A 21896-nucleotide genomic window follows, 5' to 3' on the forward strand; every position below is an offset into this window, starting at 1 on the left:
TGTGCAAATCTTTTGGAAGTTTGTACTGAAGACCATAAGATGAAAATTCTTCATGCAATAAATAGTAAGCCTAAAGAGATTGTCAATATATCACTCAATATGCATGGAGCACATGTATTACATAAGTTGATGGAAACACTCGACACTCCACAACAAGTTTCTATGGTTACATCCTTTCTTATATTGGGTATTATGACCCTAATAGAGAAACTCAATCATATTCATGTTGTGCAATGTAGCTTGCAATGCCTTGGAAATAAAGACAACCAATTAAAATTATTATGGGATAATGTGCTACGAGAAACATAAATGGTTGTACCCATAAAGAATAAGGTTACTTGTTCTTAAAGTGAATGACTTTCTTGTAGAGCATCACAAAGAGCATCAATTTGATTGAAATAATTGATAGATTGGTACAATCATAAATCAATAGAGAACTTGATAATATTCAAAGTAATGCTCAATATTTTGATGCTCTAGTTAGCTCATGGAAAGAAGATAGTTGAGTGAAAATCTCACCTTAAATAATTTATCAAAATAAATTGTGAAGGAAAAGATGGAAAATCCTAAAGGATTTGATTAAGAAAAAATTTCATTGACAAGCTTCATATTGTTCCCTGGGTAGATAATTGATGGAAAACATAGTCTTGTTTTTCATTGTTTATATTAAAATTTATATAGATCTAGGATGCTTATGAAAACATGGGCATGGTTTGAAAATAATAATCTTGTTGAAAAAATGAGTTGTATGTGTTATCTTGCCAAAGATTGTTGCATATGAGGAATAAGGTTACTAGTTATAAGTTGAAAAGGTATTTAAGTGTAATCAAGAATGCCTTGAGCACAGTGCAAAGGCAGTAGGATATTCATGCAAACCACACACATTAATGGAATTATTTATCAAGCCCTCCTTATCTCTATAATTTCACAGCTCCTTCCAATGTTGATAGGCAGTAGTGGATCCGACACTTGGGTTATCATGATACACAACCCGTCACTCCATGACAGATGGTGGATATATTTCATTGCATTAATGGGTAGTTTTACAGAGGAGCCTAAATACAATTTTCAAGCCAAGGGGACATTAAACATGCACGATCCTTGCAGAAGAAATGAAAAAATACCAATGGCCCTGCTAGTGCAACAATTACAAAGATATGACCTGAGTAGTGAATGCTCACAGGGTCAGAATGAAAGGAACGAGGTTGGAATGGGTGAGTATGAATGGAGGTTCCTCACAATTGTTTATCCATCAACGACTTACAGTGTAATAAGATCCAATTATTCAATGGAGTGATATGGTAATGTGGAGAAATATGGCGAGGTATTCATGGCAACTCATCTAGAATTGAGCATGACTTTCATTAGTTCCTTCATAGTGAAGAAAAATGATCGAATAATCTCTTAGGAAAGATTGCACTTCGCCCTGCTAAATCAAAGGCTCAAAACAATGCATGATAAGGTGGACCAATTGTAGGACACAATGGATAACTTGGCTGACAAGTTGGAAAATGTAGAGTTGACAATTGAAATAACAAGAAATGGAGTTATGAAAGAAATATATGCAATCGTGGATGAATCTCTTGGTGAACCATTGGCTCAAATGGATAATGAAGAGGTTGGGGTGCAAGGCATGAATGTAGCTACTCCTTTGTAGACATAAGCTGGGAAAATGGAACAAGCAGGCAATGTTGAAGCATGTATGAACGAATTGGAAATACGTCAACTCAAATGGATGCTGAAGGGGTTTGAGTGAAAGGAGTGAATGCAACTACTCCTTTGTAAACAACAAATGGAAGAGTGGAATATGTAGTCAACATTGAAGCAAGCGTGAATGGAATTGATTAGCATTATGTAATTAGTTTTATATATGTTTTGCAAATACACAATGTATTTAGGAGTCTTTTGTAGACTCTATAAAATAATTTATGTAAGGGATATAGATAGTAGAATGCAAGGTAGGAAAGGGGGTTTTGTTTTGAATTTGTGGAACTTTGTATAAGAAGAACTTTCTCCAGATGTACAGGATTTGTCCTACAAATGAGTAGTTCAAATATAATTTCAATTTTTCTACTATACCTGGTTTTCTTAATACGTCTTAAATACACATTGTAGCATAACCAAACTCAAGCATGGGGAAACATTCCAAATCACATAATTGTTGGTATAATCAAAGCTTATTTAAACCAAAATCAATGCTTTAAGCTGGACACAATCGACATGACAATTTTCCATGATATTTTCCCTTTTTTCTCAAATTATGTTTCTTTTTCTATAAAATGATAATATGGCGATTTTTTTTTTCCAAATCTTATGATTTTTTGGGCTGATTTTTCATTTGAGGTTTGATATTGACAATTCTTTCATCTATGGTTTATATAACCATTAACTTCTTACACTTTGTATTTTTTGTAGTGAATCCTTATCCCCTCCATTCTCACATGTAATGGAACATATATTTCTTGACAATAGATGACCATTAGACCCATAATCTTTGATTAACAATCTAGGTATCTAGGCTTTACATTTATAGTAATAATTATATCCCTAATTATCCATTCTCTCTATTGGTAGAACATATACATTAAATGTGATGCATCTATTTTACTTCTTGGTAAATAAAACAAAATATACTTCATAATTATATTTTGTGTATGTATGTGAGTCTAATAAGAGGAAGAGAAATTCTTAAAATCTCTTGGCACAAGGAGCCACATAGTTGTGCCTATTTAGGTAACGAGTGCCACACAAATGGTCCCACAAAGTCTAATGACACCTCATTAAATATATTCATGTAGATAAAGCCCCAACAATGATGACTTCAAATGCTACAAATGCTATCATAATGACACTAAGTACACCCACAAATGTACTAGACAATATTACCACATATTTTAACATCCCCCCTAATCATGACTAGGGGAGAAAAGATGTATGCATAGGAAGATAGATGAACTCCACTTTTGTCATGGATATAATACAAAGTGAATAGCGAACAATGCCATCAACAATCAGATCCTTGATAATTTTTTCAGGTGTACAATTTCCTAACTTCAAGGACCAATGCAATTAATATGACCAACACTTAAACAACCACTTGCTCATTATCAACCACTCGACAACAACCACTAACAAAAACCTCTTGAGAATTAGTAAAGTAAGTAGAGGGCACTAATACATTCCTATAGACTCCAAGGAAGTTGGCATGATCCTTTTTATAATTAGTGAAGAAAACAAGTATAAACACTATTCCAGTTGTAACAAAGCCTGTGCAAAATCATCAATGTTGGAACAAAAACCACATTGTTGTTAAAGAATAGTCTCCCCAAATAAACATATCAGATGACAAAAGCATGTTGAAACTTGAAACTGAAAGTGATTTGACAATTTATAAGAGTTGACCATCAACAACCATTCATCTAGTCACACAAACCATGTTATCAAGATGGTGAAGAGGCTCAACAAGTGCTCTAAACACCACATGCAATAAGATGGTATTCCCATAAAAAATGCACATGAGACAAATAAAGCACCAAACAAATGATGCCATCAAAAACTTGTTCAATGGAGACTATTGCTTTGGTCATTCAATGAAAGGAGTGCAATGCTGTCAAACACATGATCAACATTAGCACCCATTTTTTCAACATGTATTACAATATTTGTAAGCCTTATAATATTGTTTGTCCAATGAGGACTTTGGTTTGTTCACATGGATTTTTGCAAACAATTAACTCTTTAGCACATGTAGGCTTTTGGATGTCACCATTAACTCACCTCCAAGTTTTTACCCTCGAGCACATCAACTATATTTCTTTTCCAATCCAACTCAGTGACATTTACAAGTTTGGAAGTCATTGTGTGAACACGGAAAACTACAAACTTGATCACAAAAAATAGAATATGCTAGATCTGATAGAAGAAAATTGAAAGCAATGAAAAAATATTAGCCATCTTAGGAAAAACCCATCTGAAATAGAAGTTGTATGAAAAAGTTATAACCTCCAAAACTTTACTTTCAAAAAGGGAACTTTCAAACAATAAAAAATTTCGAAAGATGCTAAAATCAAAGGCTTTTAGAAACATAAATTTTACAAAAATATTAATAGGGGTTAAAATGGTCAAATCTTGAAAATGGAATCTGTTAATTTTCACATAGAATTTAGAAATGGAATCTATTTTCACTTTGAGCTATGGCTTGTCTACATAATATTTCTTATGAGTTAAAAAAAACAAACAATTTCAGCCCTATTGGGAGTCCAAATTGTGTAAAAACTTCAAAAATAATTCTTCAAACCCTAAAAGGTGGCACAATTCTTCTAGTGCTAGATATAACCTCTAAACTAAATAAAATAAAATAAATAAAATATAAAATATTGGTGATATAGAGTTGAATAAAAAAGGAGCCCAAAACCCTTGAAGCTTTGCAAAAAATGGTGTCAAAATTGTTGAATCTTTGTTGAAGCTTGATGGATGCCTTCAAACCCTAAAGGACACAAAATACAAAGATGCCCAAGTTGTGGCACACCCAAAGATTAAGCCTATATTATCTTATAGGGTGTGAAATATTTTCTCCTTTGTAAAATTAGCCCTTACTATTTCCTTTAAGATTTATTGTTTCTTTAATTTTGACAAGGGTTGAAGATGGAGTCATTTCTAGATAGGCATGATTTTCAATAAATTATCTTGAGAAAAAGCTCCAATATTTTCTCGAACAGGGCTTATTTTAAAGTGTTTTAGGAGTATCAACATTCCAAGATTTAAAAACTCAAGACCATGAGGAGGGGACTTGTAAAATTCCAAGTCATGTTTTGGAGAGTATGTGGTGCTAGACTTTATTGAGTATAATCGCACAAGGATATGAGAAGCAGTTTAGTCACATGCTTTTCCAAGTACACATCTTAAGGGGCTCAAGCTTCCTCTTTCATATGATTTTTCAGTGTCAATGACTTGTGTCCAAATAGTGTGGAGGATAAGTTAATACTAAGGATGAGATTCCTTTAAATAGAGCTAGTTCTACTTGTAACCATTTTCTTAATTATTATTTGGGGTGTCTTGTTAAAGAGCCTATCCTTCTTTGATTGAGTAGACTCACTGCAGACGTGACACACATTTTAGATTGGAGAATTGAAATTTCCATTTTTCCAAAAATTCATGTTGCTATTTCATGGGTGATACCAACTCTTCTAATAGGGAGGTGATCCCTCACTCCATAAAAACAGGTTTGATGTTGTGAGAATGTTCTTGAGAATGATTTTTGGAGATCTTAAGAAAATTCATCCTAAATACATGTATCCTAAATGGGAGAATGCATCCTAAATACATGTTGTAGAATAACCAGACTCAAGCATGAGGAAACATGCCAAATCACATAATTGTTGGTATCATCAGAGGTTCTTTAAACTAGAGCTTCAGACAAAAAGGTGTGCATCCTTGAATGAAAATTTCCTAGTTTGAATAACCCTTATATTAAATACAATATTAGGTATTGGCCATAGTTAAAGGAAATGAGAATGCCAATTTAATTTCAGGAATTCAATTTTATCTACAAAATTTCTTAGCTTTTAATTGCAAAGTGGAAATCCTTGTCAATACCATGCTTAAGGTTTCTATGGTAGGGAAGAAAGTTTTCCCTTTTTTAAAACCTTATTTGTCACCCTAGGAGTCTACCTAAGAGACAAATTGATGTCACCATGCTAAAACACCAATCTTTTTCCCTAGGAAACTACAATTATGACGTTCATTGCTCCATTTCTGCTAATAAGGAATGATGCATCACTTTTTCCTGCTTGTAAAGAGAAATGATCACCTTCTGCCCCTTAATAAAAAGAAGTGGCCTTAATAAGCTTCTAGATTTGGTCTTTCATGAATAGATCAATTCAAGAATGTTTGAATTTCTTAATCTAATGTCTTGATAATTTTGTATTAGACTCTAAATTTCTAACTACATAGAATAGGCTTTGGCTATATTTTATGAAATGCAAAAGGTAGGGTGCACACCTAACAAGGAATGGCTACTCAAGAGGAGAAATCTGTCCACTTACTTTCTAGCCATGTTACATTTGTGGATGACAACTTTCTGGAATAAGAATACCTACAATACACATAAAATGTGTTAAAGGTAGATAAAGAATAAGAAAAATAATAAAATAAATTAAAAAACATTTTTATGACTAAATACAAATTTGACAAGATTGAGGCGCATGAATACCTAAATGAGCTCCTCTTGGTTGCAAAAGTAATTTATTGGAGTAATATAATCTTGGAACAAACATTCCTCGATTTGAAAGAGCAGCAACAAAGTCAACATTGACTTAGTTGTTCATCTGTTGGAATGAGGGAGGTTTGCACCAAGACTATCCAAATCCTAAATTGTTCTCTACTAAAAAGGTCCTACCAGGTAATTCTAATTATTACGACCTACATAATTCTTAAGTTTTTCATCCATTTATGCATTTTCATTTTCCGGTCGGAGTTATTGTAATGATGATTGTAATTGGATCCTCTGCCACACTGCACCCCTAGTCATGATGTTCTCATGGAGTCGAGGATGTTTTGGTGGAGCATCGCCTACAAAAAATATTAAATTTATATGGTTAGTTGTTGAATATCATTGAAATAGTTTTTATAATAAAAAATACCTTTGCAATGTAATTATTTACCTTGTGCACTAGTCAGCACAGTTGCACTGACTGCCTCGTGGTCCTCTCCTGGTTGAGGATCCTCTTGTACGACATGCTCTGCCATTCAAACCACGAAATTTATAAGTAGAAAATTGTAAAAGAATAATTAAACAAAATTATAAGTACATACTTTATAAGTATGAAATTATTAAGTATATGATTAATATAAAACCCTATTACTATCGTGGGCCTCATCTGTTGATGCAATATCGTGGGGTTGTACCCCACTGTCACGTGGTTTATCAAGAGCACCAAAATTTTCTGGCTGGTGCGCACTATCAGAGGAACGATGCTCAGTAGTCATGGAATCATCTATATTTGTACTACTCCCCTACTAATTAAAGCAAAGAAACACATTAAATTTATATCAAACATGATTATATTTTATAAATAATAAAAGGTTAGTGTGGAGTGAATTTTATTTATCATGTCCTTCAAACTGGATCTTGGGGTTTGCCCCATGCTTTTTCAGTGTTCATCTACGCCTTTAAATATGAACTTGAAACCAATCTAGAGGTCTACTTTCGCGGCTTCAGTTCTAAATGCATCACCCTGCATTGCATAAGAGTATTGATTTTTGTTATTTTATAGTGCAATTACCAGAATGTTGGAAGGCAATATAACAGATAATATTGTTAAGAAGTTTTGGGTACTTACAATTCATGCCTGTAGCTTCAAATAATTGCCCATGGTTCTCAAGCCTTTCCTTGGTTGCCTTCGAAGTGTCGGGGAGCCTATGAAAAGTTTCAAGTATGTTATATACTGCAATTTTATTCAAAACTAAAGAAAATTAAAAGTATTGAATTCAAGATGTAATTTATACTTGCTTGACCAGGTGGTGTTTTCCCTTCTTTTCTCATTTTCTTCCACTTTGTGTCCTTGATGAGGCCCTTCCATTCCATCTCAGGAATCATGGGAGGGTGCTCATACCTAGGGTTATCTATCAAGTTTTTCCTATATTGGTCTTGTAAATATTTTAATTGTTTTTCAATTGCAGCAATGACCTTGGTTTTATTGAAGGTATCTACCCCGAATAGATCTTCAAGGTAGTCCAAAATCTCTTTTTTAAGGTTGGAATTTTGGCAATTCCACCTTTCGCATATGGTGGGCCCAAAAATATCTAACGCTTTGTTATCCATTTTTGTATAAAACAAGTTGTTACCTACATGCAAAAAGATACGATCATTAGTTTGAAAATAATAATATAGATGACTTATGTTTTAGATAGAAAACATGAAACAATTAAAACATAAAAAATACCTAGAATTTTTGGTGTTTTTATTGGAAGTCCTTTGTCATTCACTAAAAATATGCACACAATTTTCCCCATGCTCTTAACACATTACGCTCCAGGGAATGAACCCATGATGTCATCAATACTCACCTCTGTCACCACCTAGTCCAAAGCCTGACTGAGTGTTTAGCTCAAGGGTCATGTGCTCATGGGTTAGAACCAATGGTGTGGACCTAGTGTTAGTACTGGGAGCAGATGTATGTGAGGTGCTAGTGCTGACCAAATGCTCATGTCGTGTCTTATTAGTTCCACTAGTACCAATACCAAACTAATGATTAGCTGAATGACACAGGGGGCATAGTTCCTCCAAATAACGCTACATAGGAAGAAAAAAATCGATTAAATAATATAAAAGCTAAAAAACAAACTTTTAGAATTAAACTTATGACATTAAAAAGAAAACAACTCACTTTAAAATATGGTTATTACCTTGTATGTCTCAAGATATTCTCTCAATTTCTTGATCCTAGCCTTAGTTGTAGGACTACGATCCCTACTACAAATCAACTCAAAGAGTTGTTTGTTCGTTTTCTTCACATACTTTATTATTGTGAACTCAAAGTTGGGGGATGACCACAACTCTTCCTCATCAAGAACATCATCGTCATGGGGCTCAAAATACATATTTCAACAACAAAAGAGTTATTATTTCAATTATATAAACAAATAATCAAAATTTCACATTAAATGTAAAGCGAAATTTTTATTTGTTTACTTCTGACCGTGCAGGTTCTTTTCCACGCGGATCAACCTGCCACATAATAATATAATTAGAGCAGTGAAATATTTTTAAAAAAATGTTAAAGAATAGGTATCAACATAAACATTTAATTGATGGTAACATGATGAATAAAGGACTAGACCTATAGCATTCATGCGAGTAATTATGGAATTTTCACACCCAGGTTTTGATGGAAAAGGACCTACATAAATGGGACCTACATTTTCAAGCCATTAGTTCAATCAAACCCAGGTTTTTATGGAAAATGACCTGCATAAATGGCACCTACATTTTCAAGCCATTAGTTCAAGATTAATGAGTCACAAAGTAATCATATGAATTACATATTTATGTTGAGGTCATAATTATCTCTGTGAATGAATCTGGAGGTTCTCAAGCATATATATGGTATCCAAACTATCTCTGTTTCGTAGCATCCAAAGTTTACATATTGAAAATTCAAGTTCGAGTTCCCCGTGGTATATGAAGCAAGTAATAGATTTGTTATGCGACAGTTGGAATCTCCTGAGATTTGAATCAAAGGTAAACAAGTTGAATCTCTTTCAATTTGAAAGAAGTTCAGAGCTGAATTGCATTACTTCTCTAACATCTGAAATGACATCTTTGAAAGACATCCAAGCTTCTCATTATGATCAAACCAAATATGATAAGTCTGAATCTTTGAAGGATAGTGTCACGAATGTGTTTCTCTTCAAAATCTTAGTGTATTGAATTTATGAAACGTGTGGCACCTAACTTCTATGAAAATTTGTGAACCTCTGTTGTGAACTTGAAGCACTTTATTTGAGGCCAATTATATATAATCTGTGGATACTTGCATATACTATAAAGTAACTACATTATGATGCAAAATCCGAGGAATTATTCAAGATAAGAAACTATGATTTGAGTTATAAGAAATCCAAACTCCCATTATCTCTTTAAAGAAATCCTTACTCAAAGGAAGGATTGAAGGAAAAGTATAAAAACCAATTTTTTTATGCAAAAAACACCCTGAAAATGAAAAAGTGTTGATGCTGGAATAACGTCTTTTTTTTTCAAGGTATTTTTTTTTTAGCAATGACGCTAAGGATAAAATATCATGACTTTAAAAAACCTTAAAATTCCAACATTTTTTAGGCATGACATAAAAGATAAAATATCACGTCTCTGAAAAGTCTTAAAATTTCAACAATTTTCAGCCATGGTGTTAAAGATAAAATACTTATCACTATTTTCAACCATAACATTAAAGATAAAATATCATGACTTAGAATAAACTTAAAATTTTGACGATTTTTCAACCATGGAATTAAAACCAATGATCATGACTACAGAAAACATTAAGCTTTCAACATATTTCAACCATGGCATTATGTAAAAAATTTATGACTAAAAAAACTTTAAAATGAACACCTAAATGAGAGTCATTATATTAAGAATAATTTTTTTTTAAATGCGAAAAGTATAACGATTTTAAAATCTTAGCCTCAGACAAATGTGTAATAAAATATTAAAAACCAATCATCAACTTGACATGCAATGTAGGCAAACTCGACCCATTATAATGAAAACTTAAAGACCAACCATGGAATTGATATATTATGGAGACATACTAGATCCATTATAATGAAAACTTTAAAATCAATTATCAAATTGACACATAATGGGATTAGGTTGCTAGTTGAGGATCAACACAGACATTGCAGAAAAAAATAAAATAAAACAAAATAATAAATAAGTAAAAATTAAAAATACAAAAGTAAAAATTAAAACTAAAACAAAAAAACACAAAAATATAAAAATAAGAAGTAAATAAAAATATGTATTAAAACAATTTATTTTTTAAAACACGTCCCAAGAAAAAAGAAGACAAAAATTAATACATCCAAACAAACAAAACTAAAACAAAAACACAAAAAAACACAAATGGTTTAAAAAACATAAAACATAAGTAAATAAAAATATATATTAAAATATAAAAAAAATTAAAAACATGACCAAAAAACAAATATAAAAAGGACAAATAAAAAATAAAACATAAAATATGTAAAAAAATATAAAAATTAACTTATAAACATAAAAATTTAAACAAAGAAATAAAAAAAAATCTAAACAAAATTTAAAAAATATGAAAAATAAATAAAAATAAAAGAAAATATTTCCAAAAAAACATAATTTAAGATGTTTTTTTACCATTCTTGATTAGATAATTAAAAAAAAACAAAAAACATTAAAATAAATAAATAATATATTAGAATTAAATTAAAAACATAAAAAGCATTAAAAATGAATTAAAAAAAAACAGCAAATGAATTTTAAAAAATTATAATAAAAATAAAAAAAAATAAAAACATTTTAAAAACAAATTAAAAATAACAAAAGAAACTCTGCTGGTTACTATTTTCTTGTTTCATCGGGTTTGCTTCAGAAAACTTTTCTATGAAAAACAGATCCGTGGGTTGTTTTCCTGCTGTAAAAGGAGGCCCACGTTATTTTTTGACATGTATAAAATCTTTTGACAGAGTTGTCCATAGTAGACAACGATCAAGTGCTGAAAGTAAGCGGAAAAAACTGCTTATGGTTTATTTTTATGCTTGGATCTTGGTGATTCAAAGGGGAGTATGTCTCTCTCCTTGAGGACTGATGGTGGTCTCAAGATCACAGAAGCTGCTGGAATGTTAACTCATGTGCTTGTAACTTTTTTATTTCTTATAAAAAGGTTCGTTTTTTTCCTCGGAAAAAAAATTAAAAATAACAAAAACAAAAACAAAAACAATAATAATAATAATAAAACCCAAAAAATAAAAAATTGTGCCCCAATGAGCCCTGGGTGGGAGGGAGCTGCACGAGCTCTCACTCACCCAGGGGCCCTTGGGTCGTGGGCTTGGGCAAGGCAAGACAATCGGCCAAGCATCGCCTAGGGTTCGTGGGGCCGCAATTTATTTATTTAAATTTTTTTTTTCCTGTAAGCTTGGTAGGTCCTCTTCATTCATTCGTTTTCAAAAGAAGGTTACATCAATGCAAGACGTTCAGTGGCCTCAACCTTCACATTGGGAAACCATGTATGTTGGCCACCGGAACTCATTATAAGCCATCCAAAATTTCAATAACTCTAGTCTGTCAAACAAGGCCTTATAGGCCTGAATGTCTAAAAGCTAATGTTCATGTACATAGCTATAATATATGATACTATCTGACATATACATAAAAAAATTCAACAAAAAAACAACCATAACAGAACTAAAAACTAATCATCATCAAAGGACTCCACAAGGGCAGGGTCCTTAGCACTAGATTCGGGTAATTCTGATTGGGGCAGGCATGGAATGTGCTTTTCAATACAACCAAGGTGAACATTTTGCTGTTGGATTTGGAATTGAATAAGTTGCAATTCCTTTTGGATTTCTTGAAGGCTTGGGTCGGTTTTTCCATAGTCAACCGACGATGACATGATGACTTTAGCCACGAGACTCTTCATAAGCCAATAGAGGTGCACTATTTGTTTGTACTATGTGGTGCACCCATGAGTATGACCAGGATCTACAGCAAGAACTTGCCAATCCTCCACCTACGCTTCAACTTCTGCTCGTTGATTGAGATTAGCTTCCCATTACGATGTGAATTGTTTCACCTAAGCTGGAGTTATAATATTATAATCCTGAACTACTTCTTGTATAATTTGAGCATCCAACCTATGACCAATTCGCTTCGGTGGTTGAACTGATGGGGAACCGCTGTTACCATGATTACCAATCTTCTGGCCTCTGGCCCATCCTCCATTATCAGTCAAGCTAGTACTAGGGGAAGGGTGGGCCATCTTGTTTACCTTCAAATTACACAGAAAGTAGACATGCCAACATATAGGGTAGGCCGAGAACCAATACCAGTCTTTGAACACACACCCACAATGTAAACACAATTTATAAGGACCTGATGTAGAAACAATAAAAAGGAGTAGGAAACGAATTTAGTTAGGCAAAAACCTAACAGAAAGGCGAAAAATCGACTAGGGTGGCCTCCACAACCATTCTATACCACTGTCTAGCACCCTGTGCTCAAGAATGCCGAAATACAAAGAGATACGAAGCGATTGTTGACAATTCTGATAATGTATATCATAGACTGCCTCCCTGAGCCAAAAACCTTTACGGGCCACCGCATATACATAGTAAATCAAATATAAAATGTGTACTTTCATTACTATGCTCAAGATGAACAAAACATGGGAGTATCCTTTATTGGTGTCTATATAGTCCTTCACTATGCAATAATTAATCTAGAATGGAAAATACATGCCCATTCTAAACAATAAAATGTCAAAGAAAATTGACACCAGCATAGAAACATCACACACAACAGAGAATAACACTACAAAAACTTTCCATCTTTCGAGACACCCATTTCCATTACCTCCAACATTCCAATTACATAGATTTTCATTGTCATTGCAATGGAGAGTATTTCGAACATGCCTTAGTTCTAGAGGAAAGGGAAAAGAGAAGAAAACATACTCGGTTATGAACGCCAACAACCAAGAGGGCTTGGACCTAGTCTGAACACAACTTTTCCAACTCGATCGAACTAGCATGAATGAGAGAGCCGAACATCTGCCACTTTTCCTTAGAACCCAACACCAGGACAGGACAAATGCGGGCAGGAGGAGAGCTTCATGTTCCACTTGTAATTTATGATCTTTGCAACTTTTCGTTTCAACATTTAACATTCCACCATTGTTTTCCATCCCACTATCTTGTTTGCACAAGCGATGCCTGTGAGGTGGCTGCCCTTTGACCTTGCCAAGGGTTGTATTAATCATTTCTTAAATCCTGAGAAGGATTCAACACTGTATCTCACCCCGATCTAGGACGTTGTGATTTTTAAATTATCTTTTCTAATGTTATTTTTTAATTGTTTTTTATGTGTTTTTTCTAATGTTTTTATTTTTATTTTAATGTTTGTTTGTTTGTTTTTTTTTTTTTTTAACATTTATTTTGCTATTTTTTCAAAATTGACAACAATTGATACATGAAATTTTATATGAATCATTTTTTTTGGTAAAAAAAAAAACTTCAATTGTCATCATCTTTGGATATAAAACTCATAAAAAATTCAAAAAATTTGCTATTTTCCGAACTTTTTTTATTCAAAATTTTTATTTAACATGTCATTTTTTTGCAAAAAAGTCCTAAAATACATATTTTTAAAATTATATCTATATGAAAAATGTGTATTTTTGTTTAGTGTTCAAGATTATTATTTTTTGTGACAATATTTTATTTGTATGGAAGTATTAATTAACGATATATAAATATACAAGAAATCATAACCTTGAAATATTAATTTTATTATTTTTTTAAAACTTTGCAACAAAAAAAATCGTTATAAAAAAAACATTGCAAAGAAAAAAATACATGTTTGGAAAACCCTTAAAAAATGAACATTTTAGGATGAAAAACAAGAAAAGGAATAATACAATTTGAAAAATGCTTAAATAATCAATATTTAAAAAACAATTGTGCATATTTAGGACATAAGAAAATTTAAAATGTCAAAAATATGCCTTAAAAAAATGTTGATGCTTTTCAAAATCCGCATGAAAATCACCAACATTGAAGAAATATCCACATTTAATATATTAGAAAAATTTAAAGTGTTAAAAATAAGCGCTCTAAAAAAGGGTTGATGTTGCATCAACACTTTCCAAAATCAGCATGAAAATCACTAATTTTTTTTTTTAAATGTTCATACCTGATACATAAAAAATTTTAAAGTGTCAAAAATATGCTAAAAAAAGGTGTATTTTGAATCAACGCTTTTCAAAATCGGATGATTTTTTGGTACCTCAAAAAAATGGGTACTCGTTACGGTTCCCGTTTGATAGTTTACATTGTTACATAATTGATATAACAGTTCATGAAACATCAGAGTTTATAAACCCTAACAAGGGTTTGATTTAGGAAGGTATAGAGTTTATACCCTAGGAATGATTGCTTCCACTAAAAGATGAAGAAACCCTAGCCTGTGCATGATGATGTGGATAAAGTTGTCTTATAAGATGGATGTCAGATGGAGCTGACAAATTTGCAAGTAATGAAAGAAGTCCATAGATTAAGAGGGAGCCAAATCTTCTCAAAAGGTAAGTATTCTATATTTTAGCCTAATTTATGGTGTTCCTTGTCTTTTGTAGATTATATTTTAATTGCTTGATGATCTATTGAATGAAGTAAATGCTATATGAAAAACATACATAAACAATCACAAGTAATTATCATGATAATAAATTCTATCTTTCATTCGAATTTCAACAAAAACATGGGATCAAGTTAAGTTCTGGAATATGACTTGGTAGGAGTTAGGGTTTGGAAAGGAAATCTAGGGATTTTGGACAAAACCCTAGATTGATCTATCCCTTGTGAAAAGTACTCTTAGGGTTTTGAATTTTGAATATATAGGGTTTGTAAGCCCTAACAAACCTTGAAGGGTTTAAATAAGAGATTTCCTAGGCTTTTGGACAAAACCCTAGGCTGCGAAATTTTCGCTGAAAAGAAGAAACCCTAGATCATGATTCTAATGTCAAGGACAGGGATGTTGATGTGCAAGATGAATGCAACATTGAGAGGGAGTTGTTATCCTTGTTAAAAATATAAGTATTCTATCTCTCTTATTTAATCATTACTATTGTTGATTTCCCTAGTAGTTAATTTCTCGTTTTTGTATTCCATGCTTGGTTGTAACTGTTTGTCCACGACCTCCTAGTGAGGATTATAGGTACATGATGAAGACTATCTAGAATCGGAAGAAATTAAAATGATAAAAGCAAAGGTTGTGGAAAGTTCTGGATTTAAAGGGAGCTTTGTATCCAGAGGGAGTTGTGGATTCAGAGGGAGCTTTGAATCTAGAGGGAGCTATGGATTTAGAGAGAGTTTTGGACTTAGAGGGAGCAATTTGATTCTCAAGTTTGAGGTATGTCTTGAAGTATTATCTTAGGACTATATTAATAAAAAATGGCCAAGGTATGCTGAAATCTGTGATAAGCCTTTGAAAAAGCCTCTATCTTGGATGAAGTTCATGTACTTCAAGGAGAAGTTGTTGATAGGAAGCATAAGTAATATTGCATCATAAATATGAATTCTCTTTGAGTCAAGGTATTGTGACTAGAATTAGAGAAAATGGTATAGTACAATCTAGATTAGATCTCTATCTAGAGAGAGCTTGGCCCGGTTACTCGAAAGAGTAAGGTGCAATCATATATAAAAAATTACATGTTCTTGATTTTTGAATGATAAATATAGCATATAAGAATCATTAATGAAAGGTTATCTATTGCCCCTATAATGGCAATGTTTGTACCTATTCGATTCAAGTTGTGATTGATCAACAACTCTACTCTTACAGCTATTGATCTTATTGTGTATATGAATACATAGTTTCCTTCACGTGGCTCAAATATGTAATTGGTTTTCTTATTTGTTGTCCCAGGTTCTGTACTATTTATAAACCCTGCAATATTCCCCGATGTTTTTGGCCTTCCATCAATATAGATAAATGTTCCTTTATTTTTATCATTGTCTCTTAGTTGTATATAATTTGTAACCAATTTGCATCTTTGCATACCTGCCATATATCAGACCAGTTGCATCCAATCTCTGTAATTGTAACACGGTCTAACATACTCCATCAATTCAGTTAATCCATCATAAGAAACCTTTACGTTGTCCATGGAAGATATCCCCAAACCATGTAGTGATGATGGAGAAATGTGATATATCCTCTTGTTGAGACAAAAACCTGTGTTTACTTGAGGAATATCATTGGGTACCCATATTTTCACTAGATGTTGGCACCTCAAAGGCACCTAGACGTTTTTTATGCTCTCGAAATCATAAGAACATGACCCCCCTTCATTAAATAGAAAATCCATGCATCTATGGATTTTTCTTCTAATTTTCTCATCCCTAGTTGATCTTTGTTTGTTAGAAATACTAGAAGAAATGCCACTAAGAGAAAAGAAATGTTTCCAACTGAAGGAAACAATGGATATGGAAAAAAATTGTTATGGGTTTCATCTTCGTTTTCCTCAATTCTAGTTTTATCTTCAATTCAAATTGTATTATCAGCTCTCAAGTTCAAGCGAGGTTGAAATACCCCGTTAATGGCGGCACCATTGAGTAGAAAGATGGAAGCCAAAAGGATCTTAGACAACTTACATGGAATCAAACTAGATAGAGGAGTCAAAGATATGATACGATTTTCATAATTCGTGGATTTGTTGCGTGATGGCATATTGATTAATGGCTTCTTATAATGGAGACAAATAATTTTTGAAAGTGTGATGGTTGTTTATGTTCTAATTTGGATTTGAGCATTTATAACTAGGTTTGGTATTCATAATATTGTCATTATGATTCAAAAGGAATTTTTTTAAAGTCAATTTTTTTTCATGTCTGATTTGGACAATAAAAAGAAAAATAAAAAATAAAATTTTAAGTGTAATTTTGTGTCTCCAATTTGACCAAGTCGGCCCTCCTGGAGTCAAGTCAGATCAACTTTCAAAGGCACCTTTTCAGACATGGAAACAAAAATATATTAGCATCTATTATCCCACACTTAAAAATAAATTCATGACTCTTTTGTGGTGAAGAAATTTGTTGAAGTCTGAGGCTATAATATTCTATGGAGGACGAGTTTCCTATGACACCTATCTCTATGATGATGCAAGTTTGCCTTAACACCTATCTCTGTGATGATGTGAATTTCTTGAGGATATAATTCTTTGTGATGATGCGAATTTAGAAGTATATCTGATGATGTGAGTTTTAGAGGCATCTAAGGATAGGCAATTGGCAGATTGGTTGACTATCTTATGGTAGAGTTTGGAGGGTTGACCTGGCACTTGGATCATTTCTTAGTTTGACTTGGATTTCTCTTGTTGACAAAGAATCTATAAGGAAAGTATTGATGGGTTCCCCTTGTGGATTTTTCCCTGACCTTTGGCCTAACTTCTGGTGTCTATTGTGCACCGTGATCTCCATAACTAAATGTATAATTGCTTGGTGACATAACTGAAGAAAAATAATGCTAAATGACATACACATAAATAGTCACAAGTAATTATGATGTTCATAAATTCTATCTTTCAAACGAATTTCAATGAACAATTGAACGGTGAAAATGCTTTAGTTGATTGTCCCACTAGAGTAATGGCTTATGCTTCCATCGTTATAACAAATTAGAATCAAATCCAACATATTGAGCGATAATTGTACACATTTTGCAAACATTTTGTAAATATTGTTGCATTATTGCAACACCAAGTTGTAATACTTGCATGCACATGATGTGCAAGTGAGAGAGATTCCCATGGCATGTTGTAAAAATATAACTGGGCTGGTAAGTATGTTATGAAAAAATGAGGTATATTAAAAATTATATATTGAATACATTTGATATTCGTGAGCTCTAAAGGAGTTGGAGAAATTACCCTTAATGAGTTGAGATGTAGAAATTTTTTTTTTCTCTGCAAATGCTAATTCTATTAACTGTAAAACAAAGTAAAAATACAGGGGGGCGAGGCCTCGGGAATCATCCTCCGAGGACACTCAAAACAACAGAAACTATCCCTTGTGAGGGAAGAACCAGATACAAAAGCAAGAGAACAGATATTGCCATCAGGAATTAACCGAGGAAACATGAAGAGGAGGAGAAAACCATCTGTCGAGAGCATGTGACCAGAGCATGAGACCATTACATTACTCAAAATTCCAGAGACCATTACAATGCTCAAAAAACCAGAAAAGTTTTACATTGCTAAGCCACACAGAGAGAATTGAGTCCGCATGTCTGAAGATAGCCGACTCGAGCTGCGTCCAAAACCGCTTGACCTTGATCATTTTAGTCATTCAAAAAACAAAAAAAGGAGAAGGCCCAGATGGCCTTAAAATGCACTGTCTCCATGCTGAGGTTCCTCCACCACCAGACAGATGTTATCCGTCCATGCATCCTCATGTCCAACATCTTCCTCATTTGGGTGCCTCATCAGGGGGCGCGTGTCACTATCCATCTCTTCCCGAATCCTCGAGACAACAGTATCCGGAGGCCGAGAGGCACTGGGAGCCTCGCTCCTTTCAGGTCTCTCCCCCTGATCTTTCTCCAGACTTTCCCCTGCATTGTCCTGTCTATTGCTTTGACTGCTGACTCCTTGGCAAGCTTCTGGAGAGGGCTCAGACATCAGGCGCACCCGAATTGGGGGCGGAGCTTCTTCTTCAGAGAAGAGAATGGTGATATTGGCAGTAATTACAGGTCTATGCAAATTGCTCTGAAAAGTGAAATGAGTTGTTTGGAACCCATGATACGGAATTGGATTGTGAACAGGATCCACAGAGCTGGTAGCCGGTTGCTTTCCACACCCTCCCCGACTTCCCCCGGAACGAATCCTCTTGCTGTGGTGCACCATGCTGAGGGGAGTCCACAGAGGCTGAGACCGGAGGGAGGAAAAACAAACCAAGAAACCAAAATCAGAGCCCAAAGATAGGTTACACAACACATGAAACAAATTAAGACACTAGCGGTCAGACTGTAATTGCAGGGAGAGCGACGTAGGAGAACTAGCAGGGGAAATCGAAATCTTGCCCAAGTTTCCAAAGACCAGACCGCTAACTAAACGCCACTCTTTCCCAAGCCAGAGATGAACCAGAAACAAAATACACAGAGGAAACTCACCTTTGTTTGCAACGAACAGCCAGCCTTCAAGACCCACTTCCAGCTTGAACCAGAGACACGAAGGCAGGGCGCTTACAATGGTAATGAAATCCCTGGATGCCATGGATAAAATAACCAAAGCCATACCTTGAACATAACAAGCAGTAAATGCAGAGAGCGTGCCAAATCTTCTGCACTGCAAATGATCCTTCAGGAACTGAGCGAACCACCTGAACATCACTCCCATCAACCGAATTATCTCCTGGATAATCGCGCAGGTCTGTGTCTGGCAGTACCTAGCGCCTCCACCTGCCCTTTGAACCATAATTGCACATTGATTTCACCCGCATCTGGGTATTTGAGATGTAGAATTACATAAAAGAGCATAAATCTAATTGAAAGAAATTCAAGGTGGATTTGATAGGATTATTGAAAAGAGGAGAAGGTTTGAAATTAGATCGACTAGACTATGTAACCTCGGTTGTGTACAGGATTCAAACGAGAGGTTGAGACTCCCTCGAATCCTTTTGTGTTGTTCAAATTTCCTCTATCTAGATTGAGAAATGTGAATTCTGAAAATGATCTAAGTATGGAAATGTTAAGGGAACATCAGAAATTGAAAATTGAAATAAGCTATAGATGTGTTAAAGCATAATCTAAATGGCTATTGATTAAAAGTATTGTAGCACATGCATGATGACTGGCTTTAAATCTAATATTATGATTGTGAATGTGACTAGAAAAGATGGAAAAGTTGATGATATGATTCCATTTATATGAAAATAAATCTTTTGGTGAAAATCACATAGTAGAACAAATCTTCGATGCGTTTCGAACGAACCAGTGTGGTTCATATTCAGGACAATATGAGGAACCAGATCATGGCAACAAACTAAATAGAACAAGAGAATCAATAACTAGCCGTTAGAATTTAACAACTGACTCAAGAATTATTATTCATAAAAATATATAGAACTAGTTGTTAAAAATAATAAATTTAATGTTAATAATTAAATTTTTTAGTTCAAAAGGGTCAAATTTAATTGTCATAAACAAAATTAGAGTTAAATTAATTCGATAATAATAATTAACTTCATTAATAATAAAAATCAATTTTATGTTACTAATAGATTAAATCATAAATTAAATAAAGGGAATAAGAAAATTGAAGGAAATAAATCTTGTTATTATAAATAATATTAATAGTAAAAGGAAATAATAACTAAAATCAAATTTAATACTGATTAAACCAAAAGAAAGGAATACTGACTTGAAATTAACTAATATAGTCGTACTCAAATGGAATGAAAAATAATAAAATAAATTTTTATTTATTTAAAATAATAATAATAATAATATTAAAATAAAATATACTAACCTAGGAATATAGGGCAGGGATCCAACACCTGTTGATGCTCCAACCATCGTCTCTATTCAGATTGACCGACCTTTTTTCAATTTTCAAGGCCTCCCTAAATTTACGGTGTTGAAAATGGTCAATCCTAGCAATAACACTAGCCTCTTCAATGCAGATGTGATGATTTGTCTTTTCCAAATGTTCTTTCAAAGCGAAGGAGTGAGACCTTCCATTTTTTATGCCAACTGCATGCTTAGATGTCATCTGATTTATTGATCGACTAGTTTCACCAATGTATGGAGTCTCACATGAGTAAGGAATGATGTAAACACCTTTACCATCTATGGGGTTCACAGGGCCGTTTACTGATCTTAGAGAGCCCCAACTAGTGTTAAGGGGTCTAAATGTCAAAGGAACCTTATGCTTTTTTAGGATCCTTGCAATCTTATTTGTGGTCCCTTGAATAAATGGAAGACACACCCCAAAAAACCGATTTTTAAGATCTTTTTTATTCCTAGGACCTTTTTCAGCCTTAAGGAAAGCTCTCAGACATTAGGGTCTGCTATAACCATTCTTATTAAAATCATTAAGAAGGTGTGTTTTTTCTTCATCGAGGTGGTTTTTGTCAGAAACTCTAAACGCACGGGTGGCTAAGGTGTTGAGAACACCTAGCTTTTGAGCAGGGAAATGATGCGAACTAGAATGATAATATTGCTCCATGTGAGTTTTCTTCTGAAAAGCCTAATGGGAGAAAGAACCATCATCCCTTCTTAAAATAAGAATTTCGAGGAAAGGCAGGCTACCATCAACCTCACATTCCATAGTGAACTTTATGGAACTGGATTGATTGTTAAGATGTTGGAAAAAGAGCTCCAACTTTTCCTTACCATGAGATGAGACAACACAAGTGTCATCGACAAACCTTTTCCAAAGTCTGGGTTGGAAAAGAGTTGAGCACAAGGCCTTGGACTCAAAGTCCTCCATGAAAATATTTTCCACCACGGGGGAAAGGGGGGAACCCATGGCAATGCCACATGTTTGTTCATAAAATTACGCTTCGAAACTGAAGAAAGTAGAAGTGAGATAATCATGGAAAATTTTAGGGGCGAATTTTCGCCCATGGGCGAAATTAAGGGGTTT

This window comes from Pinus tabuliformis, chromosome X (assembly GCF_031772625.1).
Source record: "Pinus tabuliformis cultivar Carrire ecotype Pingquan chromosome X, CPIR1, whole genome shotgun sequence".
In the NCBI taxonomy this organism is placed as follows: domain Eukaryota; kingdom Viridiplantae; phylum Streptophyta; class Pinopsida; order Pinales; family Pinaceae; genus Pinus; species Pinus tabuliformis.